Genomic DNA, 16609 nt, shown 5'->3' with positions numbered 1-16609 from the left:
CTTGCCTTTTATCTCCATGTTCTTTCCCTCTGTCAGATCACCTCTTGGCCTTGCGGTTTTTAACCAGGACGAGGGGACAGTATGTGTAGACGGAGGTTCCACGGGCTTCCCATGCATCCCTAGGTCTACATTGGCACAGCCCTCTATTGTTGTGGACAGATTTAGAGATCTATGGTGAGATGTTTGATGCCAGGTGGCTCTCCATTCTCAGAGAGTTGTCATCACCGGTTGCTTCCCAGCCCAGTTTATCATGTGATTTACCTTTTCTGGTGCCACTTTGACATAGTGTCAGAACTATAATGTGCTCAAGCTTCAGGTAGAACTTGTTCAAGGTGCTAATTTTTCACAACAAAGAGGAGCCAATCCCTGGTCTTTGATGTATTTAAGGCTGATTTGCTACTGTTGTGGGCTGATTTGGAGCACTCTCTTTAGTTTTTCCTGCTCTTGACTCTCTACGTGCTCAACTTCTTACCGGATGCAATGGAGATGGCTGAAGGTTCAAAGAAGGATTCTGATTGCTGCTATGTTTGTTCCCTTTGGGGCTGATTTGGAGCACCCTCTTCATTTTGTCAGAGTAGAGCGGAAGTGAGAAGGAGAATGGGAGAGAGAGGACAGGGAGAGATCATAGAGAAAGGGGCCATGTTCCCCATGGTGACCGTGAAGGCGCACCCTCCATGCAGGTGGCAGTGCAAAGGCATAAGTGTGAGGGCGCGCCCCTGCCCACACCTATATACGCAAACGTGGGCTGGTCGGCCAGACAGGCAGAGGGCTCCACGACACAAAATGGCAGAACAGAAAAGCCCATAATAGGCGCCCATCAAACTGGGATAGAAGGACCAGGTGAGGTCCAGCTGGCAACAATCTGGCCCGGCCAGGACACTATGCAACCTAACTGCAATGTAATGCATGGGTGGCGAGCCGGGGAGCACACTAGCCAATACAATTATGCCCTTACCCTAGATGAAGTAACACCCCCTCTCAGCAAGTGATGTTGAACAAACTGTCAGAAGTCAAAGATGTGAGGCCTCGAATGAAGATGTCTGTTGCTTTGCAGCAGTCTAGGGAACTAAAGCCGCAAATAAATCTCCAAGTAGATGCTGTCACAAACGGGAGCGCATAACAATATAAAATACATTCGGATAAATAGAATTTCACTTATTACTGAAGCCAAAGGATATAGAGAGAAATAGATAGAGAGAGAGATAGAGAGTGAAGATCGACACAATACTGGGGACTGGAAGATGGGCTGGTCCCCCCCCTTAAAGAGAATTCTTTATTAGGGAGAATCTTTTACAAGCACAAGAACCGGAGAAAACCCATCCGTTCTAATTCTCTGACTCTATGGTCGTTCCTTCCCGTAAGGGAATCCGAGAGACGAGCTCTCAACCCTTTTTCCGTTTGTACTCGGAGTTGAGACTCCGTAGACAATTTCCAAATTCCGTTTTTGGAATTCCCAAGCGTAGGCCGAAGCCTTCTCGCTTCTCCTTCGCGATGAAGTACTTGCAAACACACACGCAAACACTCGACAACAATTCGTATGGGAATCCACAATAGATACCTGTCGCTCTTTCGCGGGAAAAGCGACTTCCGTGCTTCGTAGTCTCGCGATCTCTTGCGTTATTTGGTGGCAGAGTCTTCTCTTGCTGACGTTGGTAACTCCCTTTCAGTGAGGGCATGTGGTGCTTTTATAGCTCCTTGACCATGGCACGAATAGCTGCTCGCGTAGAGATCGCGGCCGTTTTTTTTTTTTTTTTGGGCGTTGCTCTACCCGAAATAGGGAGAGAGAATTCGCTGGCTGGTTTTGTTGCTTTATTTTCTAAGTGGCTGCCCACTTATTAAGTGGGCGGTCGGCATATTTTAAAATTGGTCTGAACCTGCCCAAAAACTCAATAAAACCTTATAAGTTTAAAACGATGCTTCTCACAACACTTCCTAGGTGTCCCTGGATGCAACCACATGCACAAATGCAATGCAGACATAGATTCCTCGCGGGAAAGCGTCTGCTCTTCCCGGAAAACTCGTTAAAATATTCCGCTTTTTAAGAAAAGCTTCTCAGAACCCATCTTTATTCTTGTGCTTGCGTCTTTACACGTATTCCTCTTTCCAGTTCGGATTTTCTCTCAACTATGGATACTCCCTTTCCGATGCACCCGTCACCCACCTTGTGACGCATCAGGAATACCCATTACCTAGTCCTTTCCTACCAAACTTACGGTACAATCCCCTTTACGATGCTCTATGTCACCCATCCTATGACGCATCAGAGATGTCCGTTCCCGGATGGTCGGATACTTCTTCCCGATGCTCCCTGTCACCCATCCGTTTTGATGCATCAGAAGTACCCGTTCCTGGTGGCCTTATAGATATTCCCTTTCACAGTGCTCCTGTCATTACTTTGAATGACGCACTAGGGATACTCTGTACTCGGATGTCTCCAGTGAGAAAAACCCTCTCACTTAATTCCAATAATTCATTTAGAATTATTTTTCCTGGTGTTCCAAGCGAGAAAACCCTCACTTATAAAACCAATAATTCATTTAGAATTATTTTTATGTCAGATAAAGCCAATTTAGCAACAGATGCCGTCACAAATAGTGTGAGGAACGACTGTGCTTCGCCTCTGCTTAGCGTGTACCGCTCTTAGAAAGATGCCCTGAATTGTGTGTAGAAACAACTCGTCATAGAATGCATAGCCGTAGGAGTGCCAAAAGGTGTGTAAATGTCCAATTGTGTTGAAGAAGATCTGTGGTCATTCATTGAAGAGAAAAGGTCATCGACCCACAAAAACTCCAAGAATGTCAGATCGAGAAGTTTGCACCGCAAGTCGTGACCTTGTGCTGCAATAGTCACTAGTAGACCACAGGGGCCACCATCAGATGGTGTCTTGTCAGTAGGTAGAGTGCTCTCCAAGCTGAAGAGGAGAGCTTGACTAAGCTGTCAGCTTGTAATGATCCTCCAAGCGAGAGTCTCCGCTATAGTAGTCCTCAAGAATCTCTGAGAAGAGGCATGCTCAAACCAATTTTTCTAAGCCAAAAAATGCATTATCTCTTGTCTCCAATCCTCTGACGTCAACCAAAGCATGATCACGCCAACAAGCCACGAGACTGCAAGTCAAAGTGGCTATCCTCGTGCTGAGCTAGGAGATCATATTTGCCTAGGTCGAGGGATAGGTATGCTGTAAGGTTACCGAGTGTGAGGGTAGACAACTCTGAAGGTAAGAACAAAATGATCGGACTTGTCAGTATCCCTGAAATCTCAAAGAAACCAGTGACTTTATTCTCATTGAGGTAACCTCTGATAAAGGAGTGGAGTGGCTACACTGTTGTGCAACCCACACCGCACCAGATTCAACCTGTTGATTCATGGGTAACTTTTGGAATAGTCGGTGCTAAACCAAAAGGCTCAAGGTAAAGCTCTAGTATCTAACAAGTATCTGCTAAGTCCTCTTCCTCCATCCACTTGGCATCAAGAGGGGAATAATTTTTGAACTTGACCAAATATCTTCATGCTAGCTTACCTTTTACTTTCCTTCCCTTGTGAGCCAGTATCCGTTTCGGAACTAGAATCTCTTCCGTCGCTTCTACTTTTGGTTGCTCACCCGATTCAAGTGAAATGCATTGTGAATCTTCCAAGTATCTGGTAACTTGAGTCTGAAGGATACATCATTTATCTTTTCCTTTATCTAGAAGGGCCCATAGTATCGCATACTTAGCTTTGAAAAAAGCTTCTCCTTACCCTTCCGCTTTCGAAGGCATGCTTTCTCAAACCAAAGTAGCACCCAATCATCTTCCTTCAACTGCAAGTCGTAGATGCTTGTCCGTTGCCTTCTTATGTCGTGCTTGAGACTTCTGTAAAGCCTCCCTTACCTTTGCAAAAGCAGTGTCCAAATACTGTGTATACTGACGTGCTTCAAAAATCTTGTCCTCGGTGCTTTGAATCGATGGAACCTTTTTGACACCCTCAACGATCTCAAATAGTGCCTTCCCTGTAGACAAATGAATCGTGGTGTTGTAAACAAACTCCCAGCGAGTCTTATGATCAGAGACATATGACTTCAATAAGTCCAAAACCACTCGGTTGGCTATCTCTTATTGCCCATCTATGTGTGGATGAAACGAGGATGGGAGTCTAATCCGTGTGCCTATATTTTCCCAAATTGCTCTTCAGAACAAGCTCGTAAATCGGGGATCTATATTTGACACTATAGATTTGTCTTTCAACTCTTTGAGAGGTATAATATCCTATTTAAGCTTCTGTATACCTTTGAGAACTACTCTCATGAAGATTTGGAGTTAAGAAAGTCTCATAGTACTCAACTTCGAGTATTGTTAGGTAAATTTCTGAAGTCCAAGTGTCTTAGTCTGAAGAGTCCCTTGGTTGGAAAGGAAGATTTGTTGATAACTATCTTTACCTCCCTTGACTCAGACAAGATTGGATTAAGCTCTATTTTGAGATCTCAAGAAGCTTTGAATGCTCTCCCTCCTTGTGTGAGAAAGGTATGATGGACCATCCCGTCATAGCTTTCAAATATGTGAAAACTTAAGGACAAAAAGCTTTCAACTATAGTGACATTAGATGCAATCTTAAAAGGCAAGAAAGGCTAGCAATCTTTGGTATTGATTATCCTTGTAGTAAAGCTGCCTTTTCTTGTGTAAATGGAGCTTTGGGTCATGTAGTTATTTCCAATTGTTCTATTCTTCCTTCTGATTCCTTGAAAGACCTTTTCTCTAGAGGTACTAAATATAGGCTCCCTTCCTTGAATGACTCTTGCCTTCTCAAAGCCATAGAGAAAGGAATTTCTAGTTTCATAGTAAAGTTTGAGGAGTCTTTAGGAGTTCAAAATGTTTTTACGCATTGGAAGTCTGTAGTTCTCAAGAAAGCTTCTTTGAAATTAGCATCTTGCTCTTGGAATGTTCTTCAGGAACGAATGGCTTATCTTCTTCTGATCATTATGCTCTTAGGAAATTTTATCGTGATTTTGTAATCTCTTATGTATGGAAGTGCTCTAATAACTTTGTTGTTAAGTGCAAAAAGTTCTATTTAGAATGCTTGTTAGGTGAAGTAAACTCTCAAAATTACAAGTGCCAGGTTAAATTACCATTTTTGTATACCGTTTGGAAGTTTCACAAAAATCCTATAAAACCTAGATTTATAGCTACCTCATGTAACACCTCTCTAACAGAGGTTTCTAAACGACTTAGGTATTGTTTCAAAGCCATTTTACCTACCGTAAATAAACTTTGGAAAAATCTTCCAAAGGAAGCAGAGTTAACTACCGATTCAAGTTGGATTTAATAAGTGTAATTACTGTTATAAAGTTTTTGATCTCTTCAAGAAGCATCAAGGAGAAATCTTCTTCTTTATGTGTCCAAACTTTTGACTTTACAATAATGCATATGAAGCTGAATTTGGAGGACCTTAAATTTAGAGTCCACTCTCTTATTTCAAAAGTTTTCGCATACAAGTTTGAGAAGGATAGGTATGAGGCATTGCTAGTAGAAAAGTTAGCCTTGAACCTTGACTTCTTATGCTTAAAAAGTAACAATGTAGACATAGAGACAAAGGAAGAAAGAGATTCACCAGAATTGTAGATGACATTGACATCATATCTTAGCTAGATTTTCTTTTGGATAGTTTATATATAACCATCGGTGACTCTCTTTTCAAGCAAACAATTGGTATCCCTGTGGGCACCAATTGGGCTGTTTTTCTTTCTAATTTCTCTCTTTTTACTTATGAGTTTGATTTTACGGAGCGTCTTGTCCTTGCTAACACTTGCCCAATATTTTTGCACAAGTTATGCAATGTAAGACGCTTTGTAGATGATCTGTTTGTTCCTAAAGTTCCCTCTTTTCAAGATTTTATGTACTGGAATTTAAATTTTGTAGGTGGAGAATTCATCCCAAGGAGTTTTGTGAATTGTACCACAAAAAGTGATTGTTGAGCCTTTTTTAGATCTTAAGATTTTTCAAACTCCCTTGGGATTAGAAGTAGATATCTACGATAAACGCCTTGAACCAGAATATACCAATCAAAATATCATCCGTGTGCCTCACATTTCTTTTAACATTTCTCTTTTAGCTAAATACATTGTCATTTGCTCTCAGTTATTTAGATTTTCTCATCTTTGTTCTAGTGAAGGTGCTTTTGTTGTTTAGTCGTGCCATCTTATTTCTTCTCTCATCGAGAAAGGATATCCAAAAGAATCATGAAAAATGTTAGTTTATTTTTGCATCGTAGTAAGTTTATTTTTAATGTTTCTTCTTTTGGAATGTTCAAGATAATCAATAGTAAATGCAATAAAAGTGGGGAGCTTAAAAGCCATTACGTTGGGCAGTTTTGAGCGCCAGCTTTTGGGACCAGTTGCTTTTGAGTTTGACTGTTTTCCATGAAATTGCTTTTCAAGGCCAAGGGCCTTTAAATATGTGCAGAGGGCTCATTCTCTGGCATGCTTCAGTACGAAGGTGCAGAGGGTGGAGTACTGGCATTGTACCGAGTTCAAGTAATATAAAGAAATACCGAAAGGGGCGCTAAGGTTTGGGCCACTCCCCATGTCGTCTCTCTCTTTCAGTTCAATTGTTATTCAAGTGCTTAAAGTTGTTCAGTCTGTTCTTTTCCGTTGGCACGTGGTGCCCTTCTTGTGACAGCGGTATCAGAGCTTCAGGCGTGGTGCCCTTCTTGTGACAGCGGTATCAGAGCTTCAGGCGTGATCTTTTCTCAAAGCATACCAGTCCTACCAAAGAGCAAACAGAACAAGATGGCACTTCCAAACTTCATGGAAATTTTATTTGAAAGAATCTTCGTGCCCCGACCCTGGACTTATTAGCCACTCCCACTCTTACTTCAGCGCGCATCGGGCGCGCTCCCATCTTCATCGCTCATGTCTTACAAGGCATAAGCCATAAAGATCACTTGCAAAGAAGGATCAAAACTTTTTTTTCGAGCTGCCGTTTTTCTCAGAGGCAGTGTCATGTAGTGGTGGTGGAAGTCTATAGCTACCAAGCCGCACACTCCAAGGACTTGGCAAGCTTTCAAGAAATTTTTTGTCCGAAGTTATATGGTTTCTGACATCTTCCTTCGGAGTGCAACTTCTTCAGAGTGGGGTAGCCTGAAATGCTTGCCATGAAAACCCTAGCAAATTAGAACTTGAAATTTTTTCGACATCTCTCAGTAGGTGTCTCTTGTTGATGACCTTGGAGGTCCAATGAGATTGCTATGTCTTGGGACTATCATCACTGCCAGAGGAACATTGACTCTCCAAGAGCTGATGGACCATGCTGTGGTCAACTACAAATTTATGAATGAAATCTAACCCTAATCTTGGTGCAGGTTTCAGCATGGAAAGTCAGTCGATTTTTCGAGCTCGGCTGATGTCGAGATTGCTTCTTAAGTTTTGAGTTCTGTTTGAGGACTTGTTTGGTGATCATGTTTAGAATTTGTTTGAAATGGATGGTATCTGTTTTGAACCTGTCTTGGTCCCGATTTGAAATGTTTGACTCTGGTTTTGATATTGGTTTCAATGATTGGTGATTTTACTCTTGGGTGTAGTAGTGAGAAATGCTCTTTTGGTATTGTTTGAACCTCGAAACGACCCAGATGGGATGTTTGGGGAGCGTTTCGTTGTATGCTTGACAACCTCGGAACGACGCAGATAGGATGTCCGGGGAGCGTTTCGTTGTATGCTAGAAAACCTTCGAACGATGCAGATTGGATGTCTACGGAGCGTTTGGTTGTATGCTTGAACCTCCAAGCGACTCAGGCTACGGTCTGTGGAGCGATTGGTTGTACCAATCCTCTGAGCTCATGGCTCAGACCTTTTTAGGTTATTTGTGGGGGGAGTGACTAGGTAGTGGTTGAGTAGCTTCATGCCGCAAATCGTTTGTATTGGAGGAGTGCTCAACGGCGTTGTTCGTTGTGTTTTGTAACATGCATATGTGAGCATTTGTGTTGCATTGTGATGTGCCAACCACTGAATATTCCTTATTGGACGAGAAACTTTTGGGAAGTCAACGACCCAGGATATCAAGAGTTACCATCTGGAATGAGAATCCTTATTGGATGAGATTCTTCTGGGAAGCCAACGACCCAGGAAATCAAGAGCTCCGATTTGGAATGAGAAAATTGATTGTGCCTCGGATTGTCCCTTGGAATGACCCTCGGAAATTTTTGAGCTAACTTGAGTTGTTTTGCAGATATGTTGTAATCGCCGACGATTACTTTCTATCAAGAAACGTGTTCAGTGTCACAAATTGATGACATGGCAGTGCCACCCGGACGCACACACATGGCCATCTGATGACATGGCAACCAATACGGACGTTCGTAAATGGCGCTGACATGGCAGCTGCATGGACGTCCGTGAAGCGCGCTGACTGACGTGGCAGCCTGTACGGAATCCCACTTTTTGCGTTGACTGTTGACGTGGCAGAACTGTATAGGATTCTGCAAATTGCGTTGATGCTTTTTATTGGCAGATTTTTGGACCAATTGATTTTGGGGTTAATGCTTTTGAGTTTACCTGCTTTTGGGGCTCTGCTTTTGGCATCCCTTATAAGTTTATAAGGAGCCCAAGGGCCTCACTTCTTAGAGCATCTGGACGTAGAGTCTGAGACCGAGCACCCGCGGGAGTTGTACTTTGCTCAAATATTAATTTAAAAATAAATACCAAGAGGGGCGCCAGTCTTTGGGGCCAATCTCTCTTGGCACGGAACTATGCCGGGCCGTGTCGACTCATTAATTGTGAAGTGTTTCAAGTGAATCTCTATTGTGTCGTGACAAAATCTAGACTTGGGGTGCCCAAGTTTATTACAGTGGTATCAGAGCATAGAAAGATTCTTCTTCTATGGAGGATCTGATCCTTTTTTGCAACACGCGCATTTTTTTTTGAAAGAATCTTCGTGCCCCGACCTCGGACCTATTAGCCACTCCCACCCTTCGTACATCGCGTATCGGGCGCGCTCCCGTCTTCATCGCTCTGTCTTACAAGGCATAAAGCCATAAAGAATCCCAGATTACACATCTTCTTGTGAAGAATCTGATGGAGATAACACCTCTCAACGGGAAGGCAAAGAAAAGTTGAAATCCGGCGCGGGAAACTCAGGAAAAGAATGAAGATTTGAGCGTTTTTTTTTTTTTTTGGTGGAGAAGTTTACCTGAGCGAACTACAAGCGTCAAGTGCAGGTTGACATGGGTGTGAAAAGAGTGATGAAGTACTCTAGAGTCCTGAGATTTGCGAAACACCCGAAGAATTACCCGATTGATGAGATTCACTCGAGATGGCGTGAGTCCATTGAATCTCCTCTCAGGACGGGGTGGAAAGCTGAAAGGATAGACTAGTGCAGAAAAGCGGAAGCTTTACTCGCAGGAAGAGTTGGAACAGAATTGTTGACTAGAAGATGAACCAGATAGTGGAAAGGACATTGAAAGAGATACTGATGTACTGACAATCTTGTGAGAGTGCGCGTGCGGGGAAGAGAGAGAGAGAGAGAGAGAGAGAGAGAGAGAGAGAGAGAGAGAGAGAGAGAGAGAGAGAGAGAGAGAGAGAGAGAGAATATAGACCACAACCGCAAGATATGGTGAAGAGGGGGCGATCAACCCCCCATGACTACCATGAGTAGAAGACCTTGTCAGTACAGTATGATCTCTGTGAGATGAGATATATGGAAATATATGAGGGCGCTCGGACAAAGTGGGCGGCTTGCCCCAAACTCGTGCATCCGGGCGGGACCAGGAGCAACCTAAACTATGGGTGGCCAGCCCGGAGACATACTAGTCGTACATGTATGCCCTAGGCCTGTGAAGCAGCAGAGTGGTGTAAGTCTAACACCCCCTCAGCACCGGATAGTGAACAAACCGCGTGAAGCCAAAGATGTGAGGCAAATGATGAAGATGTCTGCTGTAATGTCCACTGAAGGACAGTACTCCAGCAAACTCGGTGAGTGTAGCAGCAGTCTGGGGTGTCCCGACCGCCAAGAAATCTCCATGGTAAAGTGCCGTCAAGCAGTGTAGCAAACTGCTGTACTCCGCCGATACAGGGTGAAGATACTACGTGCAGGTACCGAACTAATTGTAAAACAACTCCTTGTCGCTCGTGAAAGAAGTGCCAATAGACCTACAAGTGTCCTGTCCAATAGGATATGTGGTGTCTATAGTCAAACCGTTTGGAGAAAATGAATAAGCCGAGGAACCGTCATGAGAATGACCGGAAGCCTGTCAATGCATGAACGCGTAACCCAGTGTGGTCAGGTGGCTAAGCTGTGTAAAACTCTAGGAAGGCCACATGTAGCAATTTGCTCCGTAAACTCCTCTGAATCAAGGAAAGGCAGACTAAACAGTCTGCACTGTAGAAGCTACCGTAAGCTGCAACAGTCACAGATAGACCACATGGACCACCACCGGATGGTGTCCTGTCCAGTGTCAGTAGGTAGGGTAATCTAAGTTGAGGGGAAAGCCAGACTCAATAGTCTGCGCTGTGAAGGGCCTTTGAGAAGAGGTGTGGTCAAACCAAGTTGTCTGCACCGTAATCATTGTGTAGAAGTAGGGAAGCTAGACTAAGCAGTCTGCGCTGTGAATAACCTCTGAGAAGAGGAAAGGCCAGACCAAGATGTCTGCGCCGTCTTGCTTGTATCTCCTGCCTCCAATCCTCCGGTGTTAACCAAAACAAAATCCGTGCCAACAAAGCCACCAAACCGCAAGTTGGTGTGGCTCTCAATGTGAATGAGCTGGGAGTGACCTACTACCCAGGTCAGGGGATAAGTCTGCTGTAAGGTTATCGAGGGTGAGTGTAAGCAACTCTGAAGGTAGCATCATGAGTGTAGAAGAGCAACTGCACTACCATCCAAGCCAAGCTCCGGGTGACTCCGGATGTAGTTGCGGGATGCCTGATCTCCCGCATCTCACGGGTAAACTCTCCAAGAGAATCCAAAGCACCAAAGTCCCACTCCAGTCTGTAGATCCAAGCAATGAACCTATCCAGGAAGAGATCCAAGATTCTCTCCCTAAGTCCATGTAGATGCTCCTGTGTATGCAAGTGATCTGACGTGTCGAGGTCAAGTGGTAAGTGTCTGTCCACCCAAGATGGTGGTGTCTTCTTTGGGAATGTCGGAATCCCATATGCCATGAGCATGTCCATATCTCGTGTGAACTCCTCTGATGAGTGCATAGGTGTGTCCATAGCAAACTACAAGTCATCACCCCCTGTGGAGCGCGCACCGCCAAATGATGGCTGGAATGAATGGATTTCCTAAGGATCGTACGCCCGTAGATGATCAAGGCTCAAGCCGATGTCGAAGATACCATGTACCCCAGCAGTCACAGAGAGACCGCATGGACCACCACCGGATGGTGTCCTGGCAGGAGGTAACTTCATCCTCTGTAAAAAGAAAACACAAGCCAAGAGGCTGCTGTCCACCCAAAAAGGCCACTGCGAGGTGATGAAAACGCTGCTGTCCAGTAATTTTCAGCGTGCACGTATGCTCCCGGCAGAGTCCGGAGTGGTGCAGAGGGTGTGCGTTGCACCTTCTTATGCAAAAACGCTGCAGCCTGCCAAAAACGCAGGTGCTCCCGCTCCCCAAAAACGCAAATAGGTTGGGGTAATTTTCTGCGACGAAAGAGCCCAAAAAGTGTAACGCTTGCTGCCAAAAGCAAAAACGCTGGCATGATCTGCAAAAACATAGGTGGAGGGGGGGGGGTCCTCCGCGATGAAAAACTCCAAATTTTGCCGCTTGCCTGGCTTTTTGCAAAACGCTGGCAGATTTGCCTACAATTGTAGAAACACTGGCAGATCTAATCTTGGGAGGGGTACCCGATGCGATGATGAAGCGTTGGTCCCAGGCCATGGAAAGCCAAAGCTGCTGATAGCATGTGTGTGTGTGAGAGAGAGAGAGAGAGAGAGAGAGAGAGAGAGAGAGAGAGAGAGAGAGAGAGAGAGAGAGAGAGAGAGAGTGAAGCGTTGGTCCCAGGCCATGGAAAGCCAAAGCTGCTGATAGCATGTGTGTGTGTGTGTGTGAGAGAGAGAGAGAGAGAGAGAGAGAGAGAGAGAGAGAGAGAGAATAGACCACAACCGCAAGATATGGTGAAGAGAGGGCGATCAGCCCCCCATGACCACCGTGAGGAGAAGACCCTGTCTGTACAATCAATATGATCTCTGTGAGATGAGATATATGGAAATATATGAGGGCGCCCGGACAAAGTGGGCGGCTGGCCCTAAACTCGGGCAGTCGGACCAAGAGCAACCTAGACCATGGGTGGCCAGCCCGGAGACATACTAGCCGTACATGTATGCCCTAGACCTGCGAAGAAGCAAAGTGGTGTAAGTCTTAACACTCGAGATGGCTTGAGTCCATTGAATCTCCTCTCAAGACAGGGTGGAAAGCTGAAAGGACAGATGAGTGCAGAAAGCGGAAGCTTTACTCGCAGGAAGAGCTGGAACAGAATTGTTGACCAGAAGATGAACCAGATATTGGAAAGGACACTGAAAGAGGTACTGATACACTGACAATCTGGTTGTTTGTGACAGATAACCGGAAATAGGAGCGAGGAACTCGCTTTTGTATGGATTGGGAAGCATGGAGCTGGACATCCACTCTTTTGCAACGAGGTGAGCCATCTCCTTGCCTGCTTTGCAGGTGAAATCAAGGATGAGATGGTGAGATCGAGAGCGACGACAACTCAGGAATGGATTGGATATCCTTTCGATTCAAGATAAGAATGATGAATTTGAATGGATGATGACGCATGTTGAATGATCTTAGAACATCAAGACTCCCATATGAATGAGATGACTGGATACTGTGGTGAGCGCATCAAGAGTTCCCGCGGGATGAGATGGCTACATAGGGATCTAGGTGCATCAAGACTTCTGGACGGATGAGATGACTAGATGATTGAAACACTGTGTTCAGTATGAACTAAGTGTGTGAATGAAGAACTTTGAAACAGGAATTTCCCAAGGTAAATCTCATTTCTATATGAGATTAATGTTGTCTTGAAGAACTTGCTAGTTGTGTGTAGATAACAGGTGAAATCGATGACGATGAATGCAATTGGGAGCAATGACCTCTCTAGAATGAGTCCGATAAGTATCATGAATTTTGATTGAAACCAATGTGGTATGGAAGAACCTGCTATTTGCGAACAAGTAACAGGATTTAGAAAGAAAGACATGAAGAAAGAAAGAAAGAAAGAATGAGATGATGATGATGGCTTTGGAGCGGTGATAGCTCTCGGATGAACATGAATTGAAAAAGAGCGAGAAGATAGTCGTTCAAGAACAAACATTGACTTTCCAAGACAGGAGAGAGAAAGGTAAAGTGAACGGTGGATCTTAGATAAGAACCATCCAGCATTGAATGCGAATTGAATGGAGGAGGAGGACCTAGCAGATACTCCTTAGATTTGGAACTTTACCTCTACGCTTTTGGTCTAGCAGTGGCTATTCCAAGAGTTCCCACAGATCAACGGGTTGATATTGTGCTAATTTTTTCTATCTTTTGTGGTGCGTATGCCCTATCAACTACTTTTTCTTTTGTGCTAATTTTTCCAATTTAACGCTTCTCTTAGTGCTAGGCTTCATTATGGCTGAGTCTGCCCTTGATCTCCGGAGTCATGACAGAAACTCAGCACGCTGAACTTTGTGTTGATGTATGCTCATGTGTGTGTGCGTGTGGTGTGTGTTGTGTTTGGGAGCATATGTTTGTACCTAGTTCTACACCCACTATTGGGCACTGACGACGTTAGTGGGGATGTCGTGGTATTTAGTCAATACTATGCATGATGGAGCTGATGGTTATATTGTCTCGTGGGTGACTACCATGAGTCTATACCTTGCACTTTCCTTCAAGGGTGAATCTGGGTATATCCTGGATTCATCTAGGTATATTTTTTAGTCGTATAGCGGGGATGTCGTGGTATTTAGTCAATACTATGCATGATGGAGCTGATGGTTATATTGTCTCGTGGGTGACTACCATGAGTCTATACCTTGCACTTTCCTTCAAGGGTGAATCGGGGTATATCCTGGATTCATCTAGGTATATATATATAGATTTCCCTTTAGGTTTCAAGGATACTGATGGGTTGACAATATTTTGTTGAATGACTTTATGAGAGAAGTAGATCCTTGAAAATGATTTCTTGCACTCAATAGTGCTTGAGACAAATGATTACTCGCACACGATAGTGCTTGAGTCGAAAATCTCTATAGACATGATGGCAATATGGGATTAGTTAATCTGACATTAGTGAGGTCCGGAATGGATCTAGATGCGGTTACTAGATACGTTGCTGGCAGTCATGGTCTGAGATTTGAAATGAATTTTTTTGTGATTGATTTGTCATGTGATATCCTATGATGTCATGTGCAGTGATGTGACTATCGTCTTTGTACAAGTGCTAGAAGTGTTGTCTAGTGCGTCGGTACTTAAGAGTCATTGTCTATTGAAATGGTTTATGGTTTGTTTGTTTTGCAGGCGTAATCGAGGACGATTACAATTCTTTCAAGAGGGGGGTACGTCACAAATTGATGACGTGGCAGTGCCACCCGGACACACACACACACATACACACACACACAGCCGTCTGAGGACGTGGCAGACAGTACGAACGATCGCAAATGGCGCTGACGGGACAGCTGTACGGACGGCCGTGAAACGCGCTTACTGTTGACGTGGCAACCTGTACAGATTCTCGCTTTTTTGCACTGATTGCTGACGTGGCAAAATTGTACAGAATTCCACAAATTGCGCTGATGCTTTTTACTGGCAGATTTTTGGACCGATTGATTTTGGGGTTAATACTTTTGAGTTTACCTGCTTTTGGGGCACTGCTTTTGGCATCCCTTCTAAGTTTATAAGGAGCCCAAGGGCCTCACTTCCCAGAGCATCTGGACGCAGAGTTGGAGAGTGAGCACCCGCGGAAGTTGTACTTTGCTCAAAGATTAATATAAAAAGAAATACCGAAATGGGCGCTAGTCTTTGGGGCCAATCTCTCTTGGCAGGGAAGTACGCCGGGCAGTGTCGACTCATTAATTGTGAAGTGTTTTAAGTGAATCTCTATTGTGTCGCGACAAAACCTAGACTTGGGGTGCCCAAGTTTGTTACATCCAGCCACTGAAGAACAGAGCCAACCTGCAAATCCTGGCCGAGGGGCCTAAACCCTAAGTGAAGAAGCAAAAGCAACAGAAGAAGTTTTACCAACTTGCAAAGTCTTGCCGAGTGGCCTATTTTTTAAGAAGAATTCCCTCCAACTTATGGGACCCCGTCCGATGGGGCCCTAGTGACCTAAAGATGTTAAAATAAAGCAGGACCAACACACAAACACACACACACGCGCGCTTATTTGCATAGAAGCTGATGACGTGGCATCAGTACGGATCTTCGAATTTTGTGATGATTGTTGACGTGGCAGCTTGTTCGGATTTCTGGATTTTACGTTGATCAATTGACGAGGCAGCCTGTACGGATTTCCGTGATTCACGTTGGGCAGTTTTGAGCGCCAGCTTTTGGGACCAGTTGCTTTTGAGTTTGACTGTTTTTCATGTAATTGCTTTTCAATGCCAAGGGCCTTTAACTATGTGCAGAGGGCTCATTCTCTGGCATGCTTCAGTACGAAGGTGCAGAGGATGGAGTACCGGCTGTCACAAAGTGATGATGTGGCGGACAGCAGAAACCCTAATTTTTGGTTGAAACCCTCAAATTTCTGCAAACCCTAAAATCTGCCAAAAACCCTAATTTGTAGCAAACCCTAATTTCAGCCTGAAACCCTAATTCAGAAACCCTGCCACGTGGCAGGGCCGTACGGATTTCCGGAATTTGCGCCGCAAATTGCACTGAAAGCTTTTGGACGTTGCTCTTTGGGCTCCACGCCATGAGAGAGAGAGAACCTGCTTTAAAAAAAAAAAAAAGATACTCTCTAAGAGAGAGAGAGAGAGAGAGAGAGAGAGAGAGAGAGAGAGAGAACTGATGCACTGATGCTTTCTATTTTTAAAAGCTTTTGGGGCTCTGCTTTTGGGCATCCCTTGTACTTTTAAATATGTGGAGAGGGATTCACTTCTCAGAGCATCTAGACGCAGAGTCTGAGAGTGAAACCCTAGCCACACTCTTGTACTTTGATCTGATTAATATAAAAAGAAATACCGAAAGGGGCGCCAGTCTTTGGGGCCAATATCTCTAGGCACGGAACTCCGCCGGGCCAGTGCAAATCTATTGTGATCTGTGAATTGTTTTGAAGTGGTTATTTGGTGCTGTCGCGGTTGATTCTTGACTTGGAGTGTCCAAAGTCTGTTACAGTGGTATCAGAGCACGGCCGATTTCTCTTCTACGGGAAATCGGATCCCCGAATTTTTTTTCCGCGGCACCTATGGCTTCAGGCAATGATCAGTTGACTCCCTCTGCATCTGGAGATGCGGGCAAGGATCACAACGAAGATTTCGGCACGGAGTATGGCCTGCCTAGGCCTACTCTAGCGGAGCACCGAGAGATGGAGCGTCGAAAATTGATTGATGATGCAACAAAGATGATGCTCAATTTTGCCAAGGACCCGAAGATGGCAAAATATATGAACCAGACCTCTTTGGAAGAGGTACAGACGGAGTGGCAGAGAACCACAACAC

At 44.5% G+C, this 16609-nt stretch overlaps 1 protein-coding gene across 2 annotated transcripts in view; it reads left to right on the top strand.

The window, feature by feature from the left end:
- LOC147437439 (proteasome assembly chaperone) overlaps positions 1-16609 on the top strand; it is a 59272-nt gene that overhangs the window by 1699 nt on the left and 40964 nt on the right. The gene's annotated exons all lie outside the window — the stretch shown is intronic.

Source organism: Adiantum capillus-veneris, chromosome 17, assembly GCF_014529385.1.
Source record: "Adiantum capillus-veneris isolate H3 chromosome 17, ASM1452938v2, whole genome shotgun sequence".
Lineage (NCBI taxonomy): Eukaryota > Viridiplantae > Streptophyta > Polypodiopsida > Polypodiales > Pteridaceae > Adiantum > Adiantum capillus-veneris.
The sequence above is the reverse complement of the archived record's forward strand: the minus strand, read 5'-3'. Positions and strand labels throughout refer to the sequence as shown.